The following is a 25,783-nucleotide window of genomic DNA, read 5'->3' as shown; positions in this document are numbered from 1 at the left end:
CAATGCAAGGACATATTCACCCAGTTCACATAAAAATTTCCCCGATTATGTGCACTGGTCGAAAAGGGGAAAAGAAAAGGCAATGTGTTATTTTAAAAAAATGCATGTAAATAACCCACTCTGGTGCTCAATAAGTGCATATGCACTGTGTGAATAGGCCCTAAAACTATAGATTACAACAAGCTAATATATACGGTAATATAGTAAGGTATGTTTTCTTGGTCCTATGCAGGATTTTAATGCTATTCAGGGTTATGTTGGATCTCTGAACTTAAAAAAAAAAAAAAACACGCTATACAATGCAGAAGCTGTAGACATCTTCAGCCGTAGAGTAGTTGCATACAGCATCATCGGCTCCCTGGGTGTAGGAAAGCACCAGAAATGTTATGCTAGAAGACTTTTGAGCATGTCAACATCCATGTACACAAAGCCTTACAGATATTTACCTCCACTTCCTGTAGTGCTGACAGTATTTTACCAGTGAGGAAGTGAACAACACAGGCAGACATAAAAATGCTTTTCTATAGTAGAGTAGGAGAAGACTAGAACCCCTGTCAGAACTGTATATCTTTCTATGTCCCTATTGTAGATTTTTCCTCACTTCCTGTCTGGGGAAATTGCTGTCAGCAGGGCAGGAAGTGAGAGTAAATCTCTCTGAGCCCTGGATAGCAGTTAAAACCTGACTCACTTTATCCAAAATAAAAATAAAAATATGACAAATCCACCACTTACGGCACTGTGATGTACCCGTACATCGCAGGACTTTCAGTGGTTATACCAGGATGATGCCTGCAGCTGCAGGCATCATTTCAGTACTTTTTTTTTCGGCTGACGGAGCACTTTCATGTAAAAGCAATCCTAGTGGCAAAATAGCCACTGGATTACTTTTACAAGTGGCAGGAAGTGGTCCCCCATCCTCCTTCCTGGGCTTTCCTATCCTACCGGGGAACCTGGGACTGCAGCTATTGGTTCCGCCTGTTGACCACAGAGATAATGGAATGGCCCAATCATCTTTATGGTCTAATAAACCAGAAGCATTAAGTATATCCTCACATCCATTTTTGTCGGTTGTAAACAACCCATTACTGGTTTGAAAAAAATCCTTGGGTAGGGCATGTGCTTGAGAGCGTTGGAGCTAGAGTTGCCACCTCATCCCTTTAAACCCAAACACATATTAATTACACAGGTTCTGTGGCCGATTAAGGTGCTAATTAAACTCACTTGGTGCCTTATCTGCATAAAATTAGCCTCAGAACCTGTGTAATTCATATGTGTTTAAAGGGATGAGGTGGCAACCCTAGCTGGAGCGTTGGAGTTCCTATTGAGCTTCTTAACAACCTTTTCTGTACTGATCACAAGAGCAATGACAGGAAGGTGGTGGAGGCCAGCATGGAAGAAACGGGCTTATTAAGGCACATGAGCGTCATAATTTACTGATGATTACATGTTGTTGACAAAAAGTCTATGAGTAAAAAAACTGTGTGTAAATCCTGAGTGATGTTGAATATAGGTCTGTAAAGGTGCATAAGTGTATAGATGAGTCAAATTCTTCTTTATTGCCAGTGTTGTAGCATACTGATTTATACTTGCGTAAACATGCTTATAGATGAGTAAACATGTGTATGCGAGTAAATTACTGCACTCAAATGTAAAATTTTAGTTTTATGGCTCTGTACTCATCACTGTATTACTGATCTTTACTGTGTGCATGGTTCCATAGACAACAAATGCATGTCATTTCAAATCAGTAAAAAATGCGGTGTTTTTTTTTACTCCCATGTGCAAGAGTTTAATGCTGCTGAAGTCCCAGATACAACCCCTGATGGATCACCCATTACTGTTGCCTCTGACTTTACAGTCTACTTTGTATATTTTGATGTCTCCTTTTAAGGTGTCTTTTATGGCAACAGTTTTATCCCATGCATTTCATAGCATGGAATCTGATCAGTGTCAGGGCATTACGTTGGTTTTTAATGGAGACAAGATCAAATTCTGCTTCACTCAAACACACCATAATGGGCAATGCATTCAAGATGACTTTCTTAGTAACTACCCAAGGAAGAAGTTCTGAGAAATCATTGACTTGTTTACAATCTGTGTACAAATATCACAGACAACATATAGCCTGAAAAAAAAAAAACCTAATACAGCCGTGGCCAAAAGTTTTGCGAATGACACATATATTAATTTTCACAAAATCTGCTGCTTCAGTGTTTTTAGATCTTTTTGTCAGATGTTACTATGGTATATAGAAGTATAATTACATGCATTTCATAAGTGTCTAAGGCTTTTATTGACAATTACATTAAGTTTATGCAAAGAGTCAATATTTGCAGTGTTGACCCTTTTTTTTTCAAGACCACTGCAATTCGCTCTGGCATGCTGTCAATCTACTTCTGGGCCACATCCTGACTGATGGCATCCCATTCTTGTATAATCAATGCTTGGAGTTTGTGGGGGGGGGGGTTGTTCACCCGCCTCTTGAGGATTGACCACAAGTTCTCAATGGGATTAAGGTTTGGGGATTTTCCTGGCCATGGACCCAAAATGTTGATGTTTTGTTCCCCGACACCTTGTTCTCACTTTTCCCTTATGGCAAGGTGCTCCATCATCCTGAAAAAGGCATTGTCCCTCGCCAAACTGTTTTCTTTATTCATAGATGTGTTTGTGAGATTGTGAGTGAGCCCACTCCGTTGGCCAGGGCTGGCCCAAGACATTGTGCTGCTTGGGTCTAAGAATAAAATGCTTCCCACCCACCCCACCCCCCAAAAAAAAAACATGCCCGCCAAAAGGCCCCTACATCCATTATTTTATATCATGATAATTGAAACTAAAAGAGGTCAGATTTACATGCAACAGCACCTTGTCTATATGCAAGATTATATGACATACCATTATGTTCAATTCCAAACCACAAACTCCATAACACAGACTCCCCTCATCGCAGACCATCCCATCACAGATCCCCCCCCATTACAGACTCTCCTCATCACAGACCATCCCATCACAGACTCCCCCCCATCACAGACTCCTCTCATCACAGACCATCCCATCATAGATCTCCATCATCACAGACTCCCCTCATCACAGACCATCCCATCATAGATCCCCCCCTCTTCACAGACTCCCCTCATCACAGACCATCCCATCATAGATCCCCACCATCACAGACTCCCCTCATCACAGACCATCCCATCACATACCCCTCTCCATCACATACTACCCCCATCACAAACTCCCCTATAACAGACTCCCCCCCCCCCCATCACAAACTCCCCTCCATCACAGATCATTCCATCACAGAATCCCCTCATAACGGGCTCCCCTCCATAACAGGCTCCCCTCCATCATAGGCTCCCCCCATCACAGACTCCACCCCCCTCATCACAGACTCCCCTCCATCCCCCTCATCACAGACTGACCTGACCCATCACAGACCCCCCATCACAGACTGACCTGACCCATCACAGACCCCCCATCACACCCCCCATAATTTACAGACTGACCCCCCCAAATCACAGAACCCCCATTAGACTGACCCATCACAGACTGACCCCCCCATCACAGACTTACCTGACCCATCACAGACCCCCCCAAATCACAGACTGACTCCCCAAAATCACAGACTGCCCCCCCATCACAGACAGACCCCCATCACAGACAGACCCCCCAAATCACAGACCCCCCATCACAGACTGACCTGACCCATCACAGACCCCCATTACAGACTGACCCCCCATTACAGACCCCCCATCACAGACTGACCCCCGAAATCACAGACCCCCTTCCATCACAGACTGACCCCCCCAAATCACAGACCCCCATCACAGACTGACCCCCCCATCACACTCCTCTCTTGATATCAAACTCCTGTGCTTTTCATAATATAACAGCACAGCACTGCCCCCTCCCCACAGAGCCCTACCTTATTCACACAAAACATGAAGCGCAGCCGCTCTGGACAAAGGGCGGGTCTTTTCCCGGTAAAGGTGGGTGATTGATTGCTGGGACCGCCCCGCTGCCTAGCAACCAATAACCCACTTCTTAACTTGAAATCCTGCTCTTTGTCCAGAGCAGCCGCGCCTCATGTTTTGCGTGAATAAGACAGGCAGTGTGGGGAGGGGGCAGTGCAGCAATATTACGGAAGAGACGGATGTGCCGTGCCTGCCATGCTGTGAACATAGTGGCATGGTGGGCAGGCAGGTGGGCAAGCCGGTGGGCAAGGTGGGCAAGCTGGCGACGGGGAGAGGACACACAGGAAACTACTTGGCAATTCTGCAGTCTGGGTAAAATGGCCACTGGTGCCGGAACCAGACCACGGACCGCCATTTAGTGATGCCTGTCTTATAGGCAGTACAGCGGTGCTCAAATTAATGGCTGCGCGAGCCGCGCAGCTATTACTTTGACAGGCTGTCATTGAAACCAGCCCACTGAGCCATCAGCCCACCAGGAAACTCCCGGTAGTCCCGATGGTGTCATTCTGAGCAAGCTTTGTATCGGTGGTGCCCCTATCCCACAGCTGTATCTACTGTAGGAAATGGTCCTGGTGCTTGCTGGACTTTCTTGGGCGCCCTGAAGCCTTCTTCACAACAATCAAACCTCTCTCCTTGATGTTCTTGATGATATGATAAATGGTTGATTTAGGTGCAATCTTAGTAGCAGCAATATCTTTGCATGTGAATCCCTTTTTGTACAAAGCAATTATGATTGCACATGTTTCCTTGCAGGTAACCATGGTTAACAGAGGGAGAACAATGATTTAAAGCACCACCCTCCTCTTTAAAGCTTCCAATCTGTTATTCTAACTCAATCACCATTACAAAGTGATTTCCACCTTGTCCTTGTCAACACTAACACCTGTGTTAACGAGAGAATCACTGACATGATGTCAGCTGGTCCTTTTGTGGCAGGGCTGAAATGCAGTGGAAATTTTTTGGGATTAAGGTAATTTTCATGGAAAAGAGGGACTTTGAAATGAATTGCAATTCATCTGATCACTCTTCATAACATTCTAGAGTATATGGGAATTTTTTTTTTTTTTGAAAGCCCATGGTGCGTGAAATACACTCAAAAACTTCACCCGGTGCCAAAAAAATGTGCACACACATAAAGAGTGAAACACAAAAAAGTGCAACGGGTACACAAGCCCTCTAAAATCAGAGGACCTTGCCCTGAATCCCCCGGGGCGTTAGGCTCCTAACGGGGACAAGGGTACTTACACTTGGTCCATCTGGCCAAAACCAGACAGACCCCTTTCTCTGGAGGGACTGCCGAATCAGACCCCCCCCCAAGTACTCGGTGGGGCTCCCCTGAAGGGAGACCCCATGAGAGAGGGTAAACCAAGCCAAAAGGCCATGTCCGCCTCCTCCCAAGACTTTCAGGGCAGGCCACGAGGACCTGCAACCCTACTCATCACACAGTGCAAAATGTGTAAAACGCAAAAAATACAGAAAGGGACACACAAAGAGAATAAATTAAAAGAAAGTGGGGGAGAAGTAAGTAGGGAAGAGTGAAAAGGTGGCCATTGTGTAATACAATGGCCAGGCCCTCTGGCCAGGAATAAAAAATTCCTCCGGTCCTAGCCAAAAGGCCCGGCCCAGGAGGCAGGTGCAAAAAAAGCATGTAATGGTGCAGTGACCATGGTGCCTTAAATCAAAGTGACCCTCACTCACAGTGATCTTCAGGCACCCCTGGACTGCCACTCCAGGGGCACATACACCATAGACTTTCGTGACCAACCCTGGCCAATGACCCAGACCACAGCAGCCCCCACCCCAGGCAGGAAGGCCTGAAGTTCAGCAAGCTTGGGGAGAGCCCGGACCTCAAACAGGCTCAACCCTCGCTCCCATCACTCCTACCCAATTACATTCTGGAAGTACTAACCGCTCCATCCCGGTGCTATAGGCAAGCAGGAGTTCCCTCCCGAAAAACTGTCCGGGGCTAGAACTACCCCAATCTAGGCCAGAAGGCCAGGGACCCGACCCTCTGGATCAGACCCAGATGCAGCACCCATCCTCATCAGGAGCACCATTCCAGACGCCTCAGACTTAACCATCGGCCAGCCCCCAGTATCTGTCAGGCAGCTTGGCACAGTCCCTGCTAAAACCGCCTTTCAGGCACTATAACACCATTGGATTTGCTGGACCTGCCCAATGAGAGTAGCACAGCGCCTCCTCTGGAAACTGATAAGAACAGATACTACACTTGATCTTAGCCAAAAGGCCGAGAAGAGTATATAGAAATTGCCATCGTAAAAACAGAGGCAGCAGACTTTGTGAAAATTAATATTTGTGTCATTTTCAAAACTTTTGGCCATGCCTGTACATCCTTAGACCCAGTGGGGGAGATTTACTAAAACTGGTGCATACAAAATATGTTGCAGCTATACAAATGTGGGAAACTTCTAGCCAGAACAGTCAGAACCCATCGACTTAACACATATATCCCTCAAATCATAAATCCCATGGGACAAAAAAAGACCAAACCTACCCAAATAGCGGAAGAATTCAGGGACTATTATGCCTCCCTTTATAATCTCCCAGCCAGACCACAAACCGGAACAAAGATAAATGACTATCTCGCTGCATCCCAAATCCCCCAACTATCGATAGAAGCTAGGACAGGATTGGAAGATCCCATCACTATAGAGGAACTACAGCGAGCAGTGGGTGGGATGAAACCAGGCAAAGCACTAGGCCCAGATAGGTTGACCCTAGAGTACTACCAAACCCTCCTACCAATACTGGGCCCTCACATGGTGAGAATGTTTAATGGACTAGGCGACAGAGACTCTCTACCCAGAGATACCTTGAAGGCACACATATCCCTCATACCAAAAGAAGGCAAGGACCCGGCGGCGTGTGGCAGCTATAGGCCCATATCCCTCCTGAACGTGGATCTTAAACTATTCACAAAAATTTTGGCCAACAGATTAACCCAGTTTATGCCAGATCTAATTCACTTGGATCAGGTGGAGTTTATCCCCGCCCGAGAGGCGAGGGATAACACCACCAAAATCCTTAATCTCATCCATGTGGCTACCAAAACTCAAACCCCATGCATCTTTCTCATTACGCGTTAATTGGGTTTTCATGTCATCAGTCCTTAAACAGATTGGCTTAGGTCATAACATGATACAGTGGATTTCCAGCATTTACTCCGTGCCCACAGCGCAGATCAAGGCCAATGGAATCCTCTCAGACACATTCACAATATCAAATGGCACTAGACAGGGATGCCCGCTCTCGCCCCTCCTATTCACCCTAACCCTGGAACCCTTCCTCTGCACTATAAGATCAAATCCTGACATAACAGGTGTGACAGTGGAAGGAACTCAATATAAAATTTCTGCCTACGGAGATGACCTCATGTTCACACTACCTAACCCCATAGTGTCATTAGCAAACCTTCTCAGGGAATTCCATAGGTATGGGACTCTTTCCAATTTAAAAATTAATCTTGTTAAGTCGGCGGCAATGGGGATCAATATTACGCCAAATAGATTGAGAACTTTAAAATCACAGTTCAAATTTAAATGGTCAGACTCCTCCCTCAAATATCTGGGCACCCTGATCCCCAATGATTTACAACGCACTTTTGACCTAAACTTCCCACCCCTGTTGACTAAAACCCGACTTCTCCTGGAGGAGTGGAATAAAGGACTGCATTCCTGGTTTGGCAGGTGTAATTTGATCAAGATGTCCATACTCCCGAAATTCCTATACTTATTCCAAGCATTGCCGATCAAGATCCCACCCCATTATTTTAAGAAAATACAATCCATCTTTATCAAATTCATTTGGGCAAAATCAAAACCTAGACTATGTAGGAGCTATCTAACATTACCCAAACATTACGGAGGCCTGGCTCTCCCAGATTTAAAAAATTTCTACAGGGAAGTGCATTTAGGCAGAATAATAGACTGGAACCGACATGGCAAAAGTAAACTATGGATACAGTTGGAACAAACACAGTCCGTGGCCTCACTGAAAGGAGCGGATTGGTGCTTTGACCGACTACCTTCAACATTGAAGTCACACCCGGTAATTGGTACAACCCTTAGGGTGGGAGCCTCCACAATATTTGCAAACTCCTTACCCACTAGCAACTCTCTTCTATATCCGATATTGGGTAACCCTGCCTTCCCCCCAGGTATGGAACAAATGGGGTATGGAATACTTAAATCAACAGGCAGGGATCGAGCCTCATATTTCTTAATAGACAACAACTGGCCCTCCATACAATCCCTGACTCTCAAGAGTGGTTAATTCCAACTTCCATTTTGGACAGCGATACGACTGCATCACTTTATACCTAACTCGGCACAGTTTAGCCGCGATCTGGCGACTTTAGAAAATTACTGCAACGATGAGGGAACTTTACCTCAAGTATTATCTAAAACCTACTGTATGTCTTGCTTAATTCTCCTCCGGAACAACTAGACCTGACATTCATAAGTAAATGGGAAACTGACCTACAACGCACATTTACTAGTGCCCAAAAACAAACAATTATCAGATTCTCATTAAAAACATCTATCTGCACCAAAATACAGGAACTCAACTACAAGATCCTGGCTAGATGGTACTACACCCCTAACAGACTTCACAAGTTTTTTTCCGACCACATCAGACAAATGCTGGAGATGTCAGACAGATAAAGGGACACTCCTCCATATCTTCTGGTCCTGCCCTCTGCTTCAGCACTTTTGGACGACAGTCCGAATGATTACCCAAAAATTCACAGATTACACAATAAGTGACGATCCAGCTTTCATCCTGCTGTATGCTACTACAATCCCGACATGAATATACAAAAAGTCGATAGTAAGGCACTTATTGAATGCAGCCAAAGCTTGCATCCCACTTCTGTGGAAGAAAAGCGTACCGCCGACTATAGGGTTGTGGTTGCGCAGAGTGGAGGAGATCAGAAGGTTGGAGGATTGGTCCTGATGGCACAAAATAGACAAGATCAACATTCCCAAGCATGGATGCTTTGGAACATATTCATACTCCCCGATGCCAGAATTGCAAGAATTCCTTTTTTTTTTTTTGTTTCTTGTTTCTTCTTATATTCTTTGTTAAGCTTATTGATTTCCAACCGCCTGATCCCGGGATTATTTCTTTGAGTTATTTAAATTCAGAAATTTTAAGGTTCAACCGGGCATAGGCTCTTAAAAAGTGATGTTATACACCGTTCATGCAACTCGGCTATTTTTAGTGAATGTTAACTACAGATGCTGAGCTCTTAGATACAAACACCAAAGCTACTGTTGTTATTAGGGCATGTATTCGCCTGTGAACATCAAGTACTGTGATGGTAACTGTGCTATATTTTCTCTTTTGATTCTTTGTTCTCTTACTTTCTCTTGGAAATAATAAAATTTATATTTGAAAAAAAGAATATGTTGCAGCTGTGCACAGTTACCAATTAGCTTCCAGGTTTTATTGTAAAAGCTTAATTGAACACGCTGTTGGATGCTGATTGGTTACTATGCACAGCAGCACCAGATTCTGTGTTCACTAGCTTTAGTAAATCCTCCACAGTCTGTCTGGACAGGTCTTCTGCTGACTTTGCACCATTCACAGGCAGCTTAACTCTTAAATAAGACACAGAAGTTGAATTAAATGCAATTTTACTTCAGGTAATTGCAGTACAGAGGATGGGGACTTGTGAGTAATGACCCTAAACTGATTCCTGGTGACTTCTTTTCTTTTTTGGGGGGATATAAGTGCCAGATGTTGCTCTGACTGAAAAGAAAAAAAGTGAAAACACCTTCGCTATGGACCAAAAATAAATTAAAAAAACAAGGAAACCAAGAAAAATTTAATGAAATATCCCCAGCAGCAGCTCCCAATGTTCTCCCCCTTAGTGCATCCACTGGTGCACATACTGTACATGTATATATCTGTATGAAAAATGAACTACGCTATCCTAAAGTAAATTATGTGAATCATCATCTAATGGAAAAAACGAGGTGCCTAATATCATTGATAATTGATATGACTTTGATAATTGATATGACTCTTATGAATAATCATCATAATCAAACTATCGTGCAAAGAAAAATGTCCTAAAAGGACATTAATGTGAGGATTCAAACGTGCCCCTTTATACCCACTCACCAGAGCCTATTGACCTGTTTATCTCTAAACAGACAAAATAGCGCTTTAATTGCTGTTCTCTGCCTCCTCCAATACTTCCTCCAGGGATTAAATAAAAGGCATAATAGTAAACTATCCCAGGATCTACTGTTCCTATTCCTGGAACCAATGTGTGCTCCATGGGGAGGAAATTACTAAACCAGAAGTGACCGGAAGTGATGTAAATGTCCATTATTCGGGGACTCGGAAAAGCAGAACCCAGAGTACTGAATCGCTCTGGTCCGTCCCAGAATCGCTTCACAGAGAAATAGGGGTTTTCAGATTCCCAGACTGCTGGACTGGCTGCGTGGGCACTAACAGCTCAGCATCGCCAGGAGGTAAGTACAACGGGGACCAAGGGCATAGTTGCCAACAGTCCCAATTTACCCCATACATTCACAGAATACAGACCCATGTCCCAGTCTGAGCCTGTCTCTGGCAGAATCACGGAAAATATGCTTTGTCCTGGGAAGGGGCAGACTTGGCCGGGGGGGGGGGGGGGAATGAGGGGGGGGGGGATGAGCCCCCATAAAAATGCTGCACCTCTCCGCCGTCACCCCATCCCAGCCAATGGGTGCGCAATGGGGTTTTCAAATTGGCACCTTTCAGGGGGGGAGGGGGGGGGGGACAGGTACCTGTTTTTGACAGGTACTGTTCCCCACTTCTGAGAGACAGGGCCGCGGCCCTGTCTCTCGGAAGTTTGGCCCCCTCATTCTGCCTCCACCACCGGACCAATTAGAAAGTGCAGCGTACTTCGCGCATGCGCAGTAGGGAGCCAGCTGTGAAGCCAAAATGCTTCGCTGTCAGATTCCCTTACCAGGAATGGCGGCGGCTGCACCCAACAGCCGATCCGAAGATCAGCTGGGGTGCTGACATCGCGGGCTCCCAGGACAGGTAAGTGTCCATATATTAAAAGTCAGCAGCTGCAGTATTTGTGGCTGCTAACTTTAAATTTTCCGTGGGGAGGCTGAACCTTCTCTTTCAGGGGAACAGTCAGAATAACTTCTTTAGATTTTATCATTGTGTAACAAATAGTCAGGAGTTATAATAATATATTAACGTTCCCAAAGTTGCACTATAGACAATAAGGCATTTAAACACATCTGCCACAATCCCGTACAATAATGCATAGTGATGGAGGATTGCTTTTTCAGGCAGGTACCCTTAAGGCAGGTAACTTGTGGCCTAGCAGAAGGGGTGCTTTGCTGGCAGAACATGTAGGCAGGTGCAATTCCCCCTCCGTTCTGTAGGTGGAACTTTGCCATTATTATAGATGGAGTCTGTTAGGGTAATTCTCCACCTGGGGACTCATCAGCATCTCAGAGGGGCTAGCTGTCTGATTGGATGATGCAACCTTTTGGGACATCCGGCGACATCTTGGTGTGGGACCTTATATATAGGGTACCTGCGTCGTTTGGGAGCGAGTGGTAGGTAAGGGACGCTGGCAAAAGAGAGTGCATAGCAGGGAAAGGTTCCTGGTGAGTTGGGTCAGCTCAGGGACAATGCTTGCCATGTTCATCCTGATATATCACAAACCACCACGCCTCCAGCAGAAGCCGTCCTCTGGTAATACAGGACCAAGCATGGTGAGACAGTATACATACCAATTGCTATATTACTTTATATCAGTGCTTATGAAAACTGTCCTTTTTCATTACTGCTAGCCTATATACAATTTACAAGATAACTTACAATATCAAGAACTGTATGTGTGATCTCTCCCTGATTGGGTACCCTGAGCCTAGGCCCTGCCTACGCGCAGAATGCGCCAGTCCATATAACAGACTGGATCATAAAGGTCAAGAATGCAAATAGTCTCTAGGGGAGTCCACAGGACTATCCCTAAACTCTCTCTTATCCACAGAAGCCACGTACACACAGACCAAATGTCGGGCGGCATCAGCTGGTTCAATAAAAACTGTCCGACATTTGGCCCGTGTGTACTGCAGCCGGTTCGGCCAGCTTCTGTTGAAGGGGCATTACTGAAAAAGGTCTGCTGACCAGCTCTCGACTAGTGTTCCCAGCCAATGGCTGAGAGCGCTGACCGGAGTGTTCTGGCGGGGGGGGGGGGGGGGTCTGTCACCCTGTCAGAACACAACAGAACAGCAAGGGATATCGCTGTACTAACATTGGATTGTTAGGACAGTGGCTCCGACGTGAGCTGTTATTTTTCGTTCAGCCCACTGTGTTGAACGATAAAAATAGCAGTGTGTACTAGGTATTAGGCTAAGCCTATTGTCTCCCTAAGCAACAGACGTGTGTCCTTATCTACAATCTCCCCACACTGAGGGCATACCAAATGACCCAGCAGGGGCCATATATAGCCTCTCTCAGTCCACAATAACTGTCCAAATCTTGGAAGAGCCCTGTGTCCATATAGACACAGGCTCCCCCAAGATGGCCACTGAGAGCCCAATGCAAAAGACAAGTCGGTAAGACAATATGTAAAGGGAAATCACTGATATTTTCCAATCCAAAAGTAATAAAAAAATGTTTTAGCTATATTTACATATTATTATGTAAACTGTCTTTTCTGACTGAAAATATAAAGCAATGCTGAGGTTGTAAACCTCAGACGTGAAGTATAAACAAAGCATATCCCTCTATGGTGTATACTTGTCTCAATTAAGAGCACTAGACACAGACACACAGAAAAGTGACAGCAGAAAAAGACCGAGTAGTTCATCAAATCTGCCCATTTTTTTTTTTTTTTTTTTAATGTGTTTTTTTTTTTTTCATTAACTTTTTTGTCTGAGTATAGATCTATGTTTGTCCCAAGCATGCTTGAAACAATATACTGTTGTCTGTCTCGCTACTTCTGCTGGAAGTTTATTCCAAGCATCAACTACCCTTTCAGTAAAATAATACTTTCTAAACTTAGTTTTGAACTTTCCTCCAGTTAGTTGGAGGTCATGTCCCTGTGTTCTTGATTTTGGTTTCATATTGAAAAGACAGCATATTGAAAAGACTGCCCTCCTAAACCTTATTCATCCCCTTGATATATTTAAAGGTCTCAGTCATGTCTCCCCTTTCCCTTCTTTCCTCCAGACTGTACATGTTAAGTTCCTGAGGTTTTTCTCCAGACTGTACATATTAAGTTCCTGAGGTTTTTCCCAAGACTGTACATATTAAGTTCCTGAGGTTTTTCTCCAGACTGTACATATTAAGTTCCTGAGGTTTTTCCCAAGACTGTACATATTAAGTTCCTGAGGTTTTTCTCCACACTGTACATATTAAGTTCCTGAGGTTTTTCTCCAGACTGTACATATTAAGTTCCTGACGTTTTTCCCAACACTGTACATATTAGGTTCCTGAGGTTTTTTCCAAGACTGTACATATTAAGTTCCTGAGGTTTTTCTCCAGACTGTACATATTAAGTTCCTGAGGTTTTTCTCCAGACTGTACATATTAAGTTCCTGAGGTTTTTCCCAAGACTGTACACATTAAGTTCCTGAGGTTTTTCCCAAGACTGTACATATTAAGTTCCTGAGGTTTTTCCCAAGACTGTACATATTAAGTTCCTGAGGTTTTTCCCAAGACTGTACATATTAAGTTCCTGAGGTTTTTCTCCAGACTGTACATATTAAGTTCCTGAGGTTTTTCCCAAGACTGTACATATTAAGTTCCTGAGGTTTTTCTCCACACTGTACATATTAAGTTCCTGAGGTTTTTCTCCAGACTGTACATATTAAGTTCCTGACGTTTTTCCCAACACTGTACATATTAGGTTCCTGAGGTTTTTTCCAAGACTGTACATATTAAGTTCCTGAGGTTTTTCTCCAGACTGTACATATTAAGTTCCTGAGGTTTTTCTCCAGACTGTACATATTAAGTTCCTGAGGTTTTTCCCAAGACTGTACACATTAAGTTCCTGAGGTTTTTCCCAAGACTGTACATATTAAGTTCCTGAGGTTTTTCCCAAGACTGTACATATTAAGTTCCTGAGGTTTTTCCCAAGACTGTACATATTAAGTTCCTGAGGTTTTTCTCCAGACTGTACATATTAAGTTCCTGAGGTTTTTCCCAAGACTGTACATATTAAGTTCCTGAGGTTTTTCTCCACACTGTACATATTAAGTTCCTGAGGTTTTTCTCCAGACTGTACATATTAAGTTCCTGACGTTTTTCCCAACACTGTACATATTAGGTTCCTGAGGTTTTTTCCAAGACTGTACATATTAACTTCCTGAGGTTTTTCTCCAGACTGTACATATTAAGTTCCTGAGGTTTTTCTCCAGACTGTACATATTAAGTTCCTGAGGTTTTTCCCAAGACTGTACACATTAAGTTCCTGAGGTTTTTCCCAAGACTGTACATATTAAGTTCCTGAGGTTTTTCCCAAGACTGTACATATTAAGTTCCTGAGGTTTTTCCCATATATTAAGTTCCTGAGGTTTTTCCCAAGACTGTACATATTAAGTTCCTGAGGTTTTTCTCCAGACTGTACATATTAAGTTCCTGAGGTTTTTCCCAAGACTGTACATATTAAGTTCCTGAGGTTTTTCTCCAGACTGTACATATTAAGTTCCTGAGGTTTTTCTCCAGACTGTATATATTAAGTTCCTGGGGTTTTTCCCAAGACTGTACATATTAAGCTCCTGAAATTACTCTCGATATGTTTGACACTAAGGGGTTTATTAAGACCCCTTTCACACTGGGGCCGCCCGTGCGTTAACACTAAAGCACTCGGACTTTCACATTCGGGCGGCATGGGAGGCAGTTTTCAGGCACTTTACAGGTGCTATTTCTAGAGCTAAAACACCTGAACACTGCCTCAGTGTGAAAGGGGTCTTACTAAAACTGGAAAGTACAAAATCTGGTGCAACTCTGCATAGAAACCAATCAGCTTCCAGGTTTTATTGCCAAAGCTTAATTAAACAAGACTCACCTCACTGAGCCCTGCAGAGTGTAATTTCAGCTCTCCGCACCCTTTTTTCTGGAAGTTCATACAAGCTTTATAAATGCTGGACTTTGAATAGATGTAGAGTAGAGAAGACTGCAAATAAACAGGTACAACTTATGTTGGAGGATTTGTTTCATCTCTGTGTATCACCTGAGACCAGACACTTCACAGTGTATATGAAAGGATTTATATTACCTTAGATGTTTCCTTGAAGGATTCCAGTACCAGAGGGCAGATACAGTGCCTTGAAAAAGTATTCATCCCCTTGAACGTTTCCACATTTTGTAATTTTACAACCAAAAATGTAAATGTATTTTCTTGGGATTTTAGGTGATAGACCAACACAAAGTGGCACATAATTGTGAAGTGGAAGCAAAATGATAAATGGTTTTCAAAAATGTTGACAAATAAATATGTGAAAAGTGTGGCGTGCATTTGTATTCAGCCCCATTACTCTGATACCCCTAACTAAAATCTAGTGGAACCAATTGCCTTCAGAAGTGACCTAATAAGTAAATAGAGTACACCTGTGTGTAATTTCATCTCAGTATAAATACAACCGTTCTGTGAAGCCCTCAGAGGTTTGTTAGAGAACCTTAGTGAACAAACTGCATCATGAAAGCCAAGGAACACACCAGACAGGTCAGGGATAAAGTTGTGTAGAAGTTTAAAGCAGGGTTAGGTTATAAAAAAATATCCCAAACTTTGAACATCTCACGGAGCACTGTTCAATCCATTATCTGAAAATGGAAAGAGTTTGGCACAACTGCAAACCTACCAAGACATGGCCGTCCACCTAAACTGACAGGCCGGTCAAGAGTTGCATTAATCAGAGAAGCAGCCAAGAGGCCCATGGTAACTCTGGAGAAGCTGCAGAGATCCACAGCTCAGGTGGGAGAATCTATCCACAGGACAACTATTAGTTGTACACTTCACAAATCTGGCCTTTATGGAAAAGTGGCAAGAAGAAAACCATTGCTGAAAGAAAGCCATAAGAAGTCCCATTTGCAGTTTGCGAGAAGCCATGTGGGAGACACAGCAAACATGAAGGTGTTCTGGTCAGATGAGACCAAAATTGAACTTTTTGGTATAAACGCAAAACGCTATATGTGGCAGAAAACTCACTGCACATCACCCTGAACACACCATCCCCATCGTGAAACATGGTGGTGGCAGCATCATGTTGTGGGGATGATTTTCTTCTGCAGGGACAGGGAAGCTGGTCAGAGTTGATGGGAAGATGGATGGAGCCAAATACAGGGCAATCTTTGAAGAAAACCTGTTAGAGTCTGCAAAAGACTTGTGACTGGGGCGAAGGTTCACCTTCCAGCAGGACAACGACCCTAAACATACAGCCAGAGCTACAATGGTTTAGATCAGTCGTCACCAAATTGTGGCCCTTTGCTTGCTTTAATCTGGCCCTTTGGGCACCATTTCATCCACTGATGAGTGGACCGTGAAAGGGAATTTAATAAGACATGCTAAAATTCACTAAAATTAGAAGAAAAGCAGTTTAACCTTAAACTGCGTAGAGGGTTATTTACTGTAAGAGCGGTAAGGATCTGGAATTCTCTTCCACAAGCAGTGGTCTCAGCGGGGAGCATCGATAGTTTCAAAAAACTATTAGATAAGCACCTGAAGGACCACAACGCACAGGGACAGGGATATACAATGTAATACTGACATAAAATCACACACATAGGTTGGACGTGATGGACTTGTGTCTTTTTTCAACCTCGCCTACCATGTAACTATACGTAAATATGTAACTATGATACCAACAATGTGGCATAATTCCTCCTACCGACTAATAAAGGGGGACAATTTGGCCCCATGACACCATGGATGGGGTAAAATTCCTCCCAATGACACCAACAATAGGGCCCAATGACAACAATGAAGGTGCACAATTCCTCCCACTATTACCAATGATAGGGCACTCTTCCTCCCACCGACGACCTTTTTTACTCCCAATTGCCATAGCCCGGCCCCATTAAAATCCTATGGACAGTAAACTGGCCCTTTGTTTAAAAAGTTTGGAGACCCCTGGTTTGGATCAAAGCATATTCATGTGTTAGAATGGCCCAGTCAAAGTCCAGACCTAAATCCAATTGAGAATCTGTGGCAAGACTTGAAAATTGCTGTTCACAGACACTCTCCATCCAATCTGACAGAGCTTGAGCTATTTTACAAAGAAGAATGGGCAAAAATGTCATTCTAGTTGTGTAAAGCTGGTAGAGACATCCCCCAAAAGACTTGCAGCTGTAATTGCAGTGAAAGGGGGTTCTACAAAGTATTGACTCAGGGGGGCTGAATATAAATGTACACCACACTTTTCACATATTTATTTGTAAAAAAAATGTGAAAAACATTTTTTATTTTCCTTCCACTTTACAATTATGTGCCACTTTGTGTTGGTCTATCACATAAAATCCCAATAAAATACATTTATATTTTTGGTTTTAACATGACAAAATGTGGAAAATTTCAAGGGGTATGAATACTTTTTCAAGGCACTGTAGGTCTAGCAGTCTGATCTCGAAGTAAGAGGACCCCTTTAGATGTAAAGCTGTTAAATACTCCAGGAACAAAAAATAAGACAGTACTGTTCATTAAAGTAAAGTAATCTGGTAGCAAAGTGCGCTATATAAAGAGAAAATGAGACTTGGATAGAAAATGGTCAAAAATAGAAACGGAATTGATGTACTTATTAGCCACTTGGAAGCCCATTATTAACATTAAGGCTTTTTATCTATATGTAAGTATATGGGAGTAATTTGCTATAATAAGAACAGGAAGAGGAGAAAATGGTGACGTACATGTGGCAAGGTACAGGAACTCAACTTGTCTCATTCAAACTTGAAAGTATCTAGAGTGGTAAGAATATTTCAAAGTGCACAGAATGATGTTTTACCCACCTTGTTCAACAAGTATTCTCCACTTAGTGACAGGCCAGCCAAAGCATCTCTGCAATCACATGTGTGTAAGGCAACTCCAGGAGGAAGGTGAAACCATTTAGTGACCTACTAATATCCAGCAAACACTGCAACTGTGTTAAAGCCGTAAAATTCACTGTCGCAATAAAAGCACCATAAAGGTATTTACAGACAAGCAGCTTTCTCTCCAAGAACAGTGGATAGAGAGATATCTGCACGTTCTTGCGTGAAGCTGATGTTTTGGGACCTGTCATTATTCTTTCTAGATGGTGGCAGTGGTGCTGATGCAATCTTCATTCTTTTGTTTTCAGTAATATGTTGTGGATGGGACCTCCATGATGCTGCCACATGAAGGCCTTCCACAGAAATACAAGCATGATAAATGCTTTGCCTAAATATTTCATGTCTCATTTGTTTGGTGTTTAGTCAAAGGTAATAAAGAGCCCACCCAACATCACCTTAACGCCCAACATCAGCTTCACATTAGAATAGCCCAGCAATTAATAAAACAGCTTTCATTACAATACTTACCTCCTCTCTGGCGCTCTCCTTTTGTGGGGAGGTGCAGCATGGTGCAGCGGCAGTAAACACTTGGAGACCAGATGCACTAACTGAACTGTATATAAAGGTCCAAGCAAACACAACTGCCCAGCGGGGAGACAACCCAACCAGGAGCACTCACAGGATGTTGCAAAGAACAGGGTAGAAGCAGGTCTCAGATGCTCTGACAGCGTCTGTCTCAAGGGATAGAATGCGGCCTGGTCGGTCTACGCCCAAATGGGGGAGTTTTCCAGAAAGTATAGCGTGTCCTTGCTCTTTCCCTACTTGTCAAGAACCTCTCCCTACCGCTATAACTATCCCTATCAGACGGGTGACCTGTCCCTACACCATACACATGCAAATTGCGCTCCAAGCCTGGAAGCCGGCTCTGCCTTACCCAAGATGGCTGCCAGAATCACATGGGGTGGCAGTATCCAATTGGATAGCTCCCCCAGTGACCCCCAGCTATTACTATCCTTGTCAGATGGGTGACCTGTCCCTACACTACCCACATGTGAAAAGCATTTGACTTCCCCTCCAAATGCAATGCCGCTGCGGTCGAGCGCCACCTGCAGTGGAGAAAGTAGACTGACGTAGTGCTGTCCCGCACATAACTAGTACATGTCCAAGAGAGAGCCCCTTTAGGGTTGACTGACGCCCTACATCATTCAATATACTACCTGTGAGTACAGAGTCATGGATTCTCCCCCTGCACTCACAGTACGGTGATCCAGAGCACTTTTTTCAATCAAGGCACCCTTTAAAATGATGCACACGATCTCTAGGCAGCCCATTTTAAAATGTTGAAAACTAAACTACTAAAAACGGCAACATCCACACACGTGGGCCATCCAACATTAGAGGTGATTTATTCTTCCAAAGAAAACATGCTTTTGCCCACTGGTACTGACTAGTATTCCAATGTTTCTCTCCCTCACTCAGCTAATGTTAACACACTGCTGATAAAGAGAGAGAAGGGAGGTGCAAACAAGGATGCTGTGCAGACCCCCAATGTTCACCCTGGGTTGAAAAAGGCTGATCCAGAGAACCGTACTGGAGCCTTGGGAAAAACCCAGATATGGGGAAGCAAGTTACATAGTAGGTGAGGGTGAAAAAAGACACAAGTCCATCAAGTCCAACCTATGTGTGTGATTATATGTCAGTATTACATTGTATATCCCTGTATGTTGTGGTCATTCAGGTGCCTATCTAATAGTTTTAAGAAACTATCAATGCCCCCCGCTGAGACCACCACCTGTGGAAAGAAAATTCCACATCCTTGCCGCTCTTACAGTAAAGAACCCTCTATGAAGTCTAAGGTTAAACATCTTTTCTTCTAATTTTAATGAGTGGCCACGTGTCTTGTTAAACTCCCTTCCACGGAAAAGTTTTATCCCTATTGTGGGGTCACCAGTATGGTATTTGTAAATTAAAAATCATATCCCCTCTCAAGTGTCTCTTCTCCAGAGAGAATAAGTTCAGTGCTCGCAACCTTTCCTCATAACTAATACCCTCCAGACCCTTTATTAGCTTTGTTGCCCTTCTTTGTACTCGCTCCATTTCCAGTACATCCTTCCTGAGGACCGGTGCCCAGAACTGGACAGCATACTCTAGGTGCGGCCGGACCAGAGTCTTGTAAAGCGGGAGAATTATCGTTTTATCTCTGGAGTTGATCCCCTTTTTAATGCATGCCAATATTCTGTTTGCTTTGTTAGCAGCAGCTTGGCATTGCATGCCATTGCTGAGCCTATCATCTACTAGGACCCCCAGGTCCTTTTCCATCCTAGATTCCCCCAGAGGTTCTCCCCCAGTGTATAGATTGCATTCATATTTTTGCCATCCAAATGCATTATTTTACATTTTTCTACATTGAACCTCATTTGCCATGTAGTCGCCCACCCCATTAATTTGTTCAGATCTTCTTGCAAGGTTTCCACATCTTGCGGAGAACTTATTGCCCTGCTTAGCTTTGTATAGTCCGCAAATACAGAGATTGATCTCTTTATCCCATCCTCCAGGTCGTTTATGAACAAATTAAATAGGATTGGTCCCAGCACAGAACCCTGGGGGACCCCACTACCCACCTCTGAACATTCCGAGTACTCCCCATTTATCACCACCCTCTGAACTCGCCCTTGTAGCCAGTTTTCAATCCATGTACTCACCCTATGGTCCATGCCAACGGACCTTATTTTGTACAGTAAACGTTTATGGGGAACTGTGTCAAATGCTTTTGCAAAATCCAGATACACCACATCTACGGGCCTTCCTTTATCTAGATGGCAACTCACCTCCTCATAGAATCATCATGAATCCATGCTGATTACTGCTAATGATACCGTTCTCATTACTAAAATCTTGATGGGAAGAAGGGAAGTTACTCCTTCCCTTCTTCCCAGGGTGCAGTGATTGGGCCTGAGTGTCCAATCACTGGGCACAAACACTGTCACCTATGAGAGCAAAGAAACTGAGGGGGGGGGTGGGGGTTGATGTGGTTGGAGGCTGATGTGACCAAGGAGGCGAGGTGATTGGGGGAAGGGCAGGGTGGGTGGAAGGGGAGCTGTGGATGGGGCAGGTGAGGTGGTTGGGAGAGGGAGGCTGTGAGGTGGTGGGGGGGGTGCTGTGGGAGGAAAGCCCTGTGACTGGGAAAGAGGATGAGGATGAGGATGAGGAAGAATTCAAATTAACATTCTGTATGTGATTATTCCTCTTATTGTGCAAAGTAGATCTAAACCAGGAAAGAAAAGCCCCATTCAACTCTAATGCCCTGTACACACAGTCGGACATTGATCGGACATTCCGACAACAAAATCCATGGATTTTTTCCGACGGATGTTGGCTCAAACTTGTCTTGCATACACACGGTCACACAAAGTTGTCGGAAAATCTGATCGTTCTAAGCGCAGTGACGTAAAACACGTACGTCGGGACTATAAACGGGGCAGTAGCCAATAGCTTTCGTCTCTTAACTTATTCTGAGCATGCGTGGCACTTTGTGCGTCGGATTTGTATACACATGATCGGAATTGCCGACAACGGATTTTGTTGTCGGAAAATTTTATAGCAAGCTCTCAAACTTTGTGTGTCGGAAATTCCGATGGAAAATGTGTGATGGAGCCTACACACGGTCGGAATTTCCAACAACAAGGTCCTATCACACATTTTCCATCGGAAAATCCGACCGTGTGTACAGGGCATTAGTATGTTCTACAATACAGTATCTAAGCTTAGTTTTGCTATGTAGCATTTTTCTTTAGGGCATAAAGCGGTTATAAACCCAAAAACACTCTATACAGAATATATATATATATATATATATATATATATATATATATATATATATATATATATGTATAATATTTTATCGTTTTTTTTTTCTCTTAATCCAGCGGGCTAAAAAAAAAAAAACTGAGAGATTGCTGTACTAAGTAAGCAAAGTTAGTGCAGTGATCTCTACCGCTGTTTCTTTGTTTTCTGACCGCCTTCTGTTGGAAGGACAGTTGTACACATGGTCTGAACCTTGTTCCTGCTGAACCGGCCGATATTCAGATAGTGTGTATCCAGTTTTAGGTGCACTATCAGATTTAGATAGACTTGAATAACAAGCAATTTTTTGGGGGGATAAAGGTTTTTATATATGCAAAAACAGTATACTACACCCTGTGAATAATCCATGGAGCATAACATTATTATTGTCCTTTACTCTTGAGGAGTTCAGTGCTTAACAAGCGAACATGACCTTTGTAAAATTTTCGTAGAACTAATCTGACAGTATTAAGGCGGTATTAAACCCAATACCAAAAATGTAATCTATTGCAGCTTACCAGTCTTAAAATGTGCTGGCTGCATTCGTTTTATTTTTTTTTCGGCTTTTTTTCCCTCTATTGTCACCCGGTGATTCGGCCAGTAACACACCTCCTGTATTAGAGTGTCCCCAGTCTGCTGCTGTCCAAAGGTGTTTCTGTTGCACCTTCATCCATTGTCAGTCTGGAGGGAGGGGAGTAGATGCACTAGCAAATTGTAAATACACTAACAAATTGAAGTCAAATTCCAGCTAATCTTTTTAAGCAGTTACAGCAAACTGTTTGTTTGTTTTTTTTTTTTTTCTTTTGGGATGAAGGTTTTACATAAATAAAAGCTACTCATTGTAAGCAACCAATTTTCCTGCACTGCTTGGTCTGTGAAAAGAAGGTTGAAAATAACAGACTTACTGGCCAGATCACCAGGTAAAAAAAAAAAAAAAAGCAGGAAAAAAAAAAACATAAAAATGAATGCAGCCATCACATCTAAGAATTGATAAGCTGCAATATATTATTTTTTGGGGGGTTAATACTGGGTAAATATTTATGACGTTATCCTGTATGACACTTATGCTTTATAACAATGCAAAACATAGTAAGGTATAAAGTAAATGAATGTAGCCACCACATCTATGAATAGATACGCTGCAATATATAAATCTTTAGGGGGTTTTAATACTGCTTTAATATTTATGGCATTATCCTGTATGTCACTTATGCTTATTAACAATGCAAAACATAATACAATATAATGAACACAAGGCATAATGTATATAATATTCATATCCATGATTACTTTTTCATAAACATAAGGTTGATCTTGTTACTACAGACTATAATGATCCATATGAAGCATAGGACTAGCAATGGTTATTACATGAAAACAGTGACACCAAGTGGTAGTTTTTAAAATGGCAATTAAAATCTAAGCAAAGGATCTTGAAATAGCATCTGTATGGGGTTGCATAGAGTGCTGGGGTCTCTGCAGCACCCAAGCATGGAATCCCCCTTTATCTGCTGTGTTCTGCATTCTGTACATAGTAAGGTTGTCCATATTATGTACATATTTGACCCTATTATGTACATATTTCTAGTAACACTTTGGGCAATTTCCAATAACTCACTTAAAGTAATTAGAAAAGAAAAGGGTTCTTTTTTTTACCTTAGTGCATGCTCTGCATTAAAGTAAAAAAGATTTTAAAAAGCTACCCCCGCCCCCACCTCCCAAGCCCCAAACACTTACCTGAGCCTGATCTTGATCCAGCTCTGTGCCCATCTGTAGTTCTTCTCCCCTCACTCTCTTGCCACAGGAGACTCAATGGCAGCGGGAGACATTGATTCCTACTGCTGTCAGTGAAGAACAAGGAGACACGCAATTGAGACACATATTTTTTGCTGTGGATTGCATTTAAATGATTTGATTATGCACAACAATTTTTACATTTGATAATGGATGTTTTAACCACTTCAGCCCCGGAAGGATTTACCCCCTTCCTGACCAGAGCACTTTTTTGCAATTCGGCACTGCGTCGCTTTAACTGACAATTGCGCAGTCGTGCGATGTTGCTCCCAAACAAAATTGATGTCCTTTTTTTCCCCCACAAATAGAGCTTTCTTTTGGTGGTATTTGATCACCTCTGCGGTTTTTATTTTTTGCACTATAAACAAAAAAAGAGCGACAATTTAGAAAAAAAAGCAATATTTTTTACTTTTTGCTATAATAAATATCCCCAAAAAATATATAAAAAAACATTTTTTTTCCCTCAGTTTAGGCCAATATGTATTCTTCTACATATTTTTGGTAAAACAAAATTGCAATAAGCGTTTATTGATCAGCGATTTTTATCGTGACTGCGAGATTATAAAGAACAGATCGGACACTTTTGGCGCTATTTTGGGACCATTCACAATTATACAGCGATTAGAGCACCACACTGATTACTGTGTAAATGTGACTGCCAGTGAAGGGGTTAACCAGGAGGGGGCACTGCAGGGGTTAAGTGCACCCTAGGGATGTGTTCTAACTGTAGGGGAGATGGGCTATGTGTGACAAGACACTGATCACCGCTCCCGATTACAGGGAGCTGTGATCTCTGTCCTGTCACTAGGCAGAACGGGGAAATGCTTGTTTACATCAGCATTTTCCCGTTCATCCTCTCCGTGAAACGGTTGCAGGTATCCCCGCGGACATTGAATCAGCAGGACCCGCGGTCGGACTCACAGAGCTTGTGGCGGGCGCGCGCGCCTGCTATCCAGGCCTCGCACAATCACATACAGTTACGTGATTTTGCGCAACGGAGCCAACCTGCCGCAGTAAAACTGCGGCGGCTGGTCCGCAAGCGGTTCCCACCATTATTAGACAACTGCATATACATATTTGATATGTAATTGGAATGGCACAATTTTTTTCAGTGTCAATTTGTATGTTCACTCAGGAAAGGGGTTCATCACTATTATACATTATTGTTTAATGGTAGGTAGATTCTGGAATGCATAGCATCGTTTTTCTATAATACGTTCATTTGTTATATTGTATTGTGCTTAAAGTTGGTATCATTTAGCAACCAAGCAGGAGGGGATGTCACTACTATTCATCCATGAAGTATTAGGGTAGCACTGCACTTTTTTTAAAATTTTTGGGCTTCAGTTGATGTGGGAGCACATAGCAGTGTTCAGCTGCACGCCCTTCACAAAATTTGTTTAGTTATTTATATCACAAGGATTCCCCTGCCATTCAGATGCAGTGCCTTGAAAAAGTATTCATACCCCTTGACATTTTCCAAATTTTGTCATATTACAACCAAACATGTAAATGTATTTTATTTGGATTTTATGTGATAGGCCAACACAAAGTGGCACATAACTGTGAAGTAGAAGAAAAATGATAAATGCTTTTCCAAATTTTTACAAATAAATATCTGAAAAGTGTGGCATGCATATTTGTATGTATAACATGTTTATTATTTAAATTAAAAAAATTAAGCTTTACAACGCCTTTAAGGTACAGTATACAGAGGATATAAAAAGTCTACACACCCCTGTTAAAATGTCAGGTTGTAAAAAATGAGACAAAGATCAATAATTTCAGAACTTTTTCCACCTTTTAATGTGACCTATAAACTGTACAACTCAGTTGAAAAACAAATTGAAATCTTTTTTTTTTTTTGGGGGGGGTAAAAAATATAAAATAATGTGGTTGCATAACTGTGCACACCCTCTTATAACTGGGGATGTAGCTGTGTTCAGAATTAGGCAGTCACATTCAAACTCATGTTAAATAGGAGTCAGTACACACCTGCCATCATTTGAAGTGCATCTGATTAACCCAAAATAAAGTTCAGCTGTTCTACAGCAAAATCCAAGGTCCACAGAGAGCTTCCAAGCATCAGAGGGAACTCATTGTTAAAAGGTATCAGTCAGGAGAAGTGTACAAAAGAATTCCAAGGCATTAGATATACCATG

The 25,783-nt window shown here is 42.8% G+C and overlaps 1 protein-coding gene and 1 pseudogene across 2 annotated transcripts in view; one reads left to right on the top strand and one right to left on the bottom strand.

Moving 5' to 3' along the window:
• Positions 1-25,783, top strand: part of LPIN1 (lipin 1) — a 265,282-nt gene that overhangs the window by 1,157 nt on the left and 238,342 nt on the right. The gene's annotated exons all lie outside the window — the stretch shown is intronic.
• On the bottom strand, positions 6,130-6,234 carry LOC141141922 (U2 spliceosomal RNA; annotated as a pseudogene).

This window comes from Aquarana catesbeiana, linkage group LG04 (genome assembly GCF_042186555.1).
Source record: "Aquarana catesbeiana isolate 2022-GZ linkage group LG04, ASM4218655v1, whole genome shotgun sequence".
In the NCBI taxonomy this organism is placed as follows: Eukaryota; Metazoa; Chordata; class Amphibia; order Anura; family Ranidae; genus Aquarana; species Aquarana catesbeiana.
The sequence above is the reverse complement of the archived record's forward strand: the minus strand, read 5'-3'. Positions and strand labels throughout refer to the sequence as shown.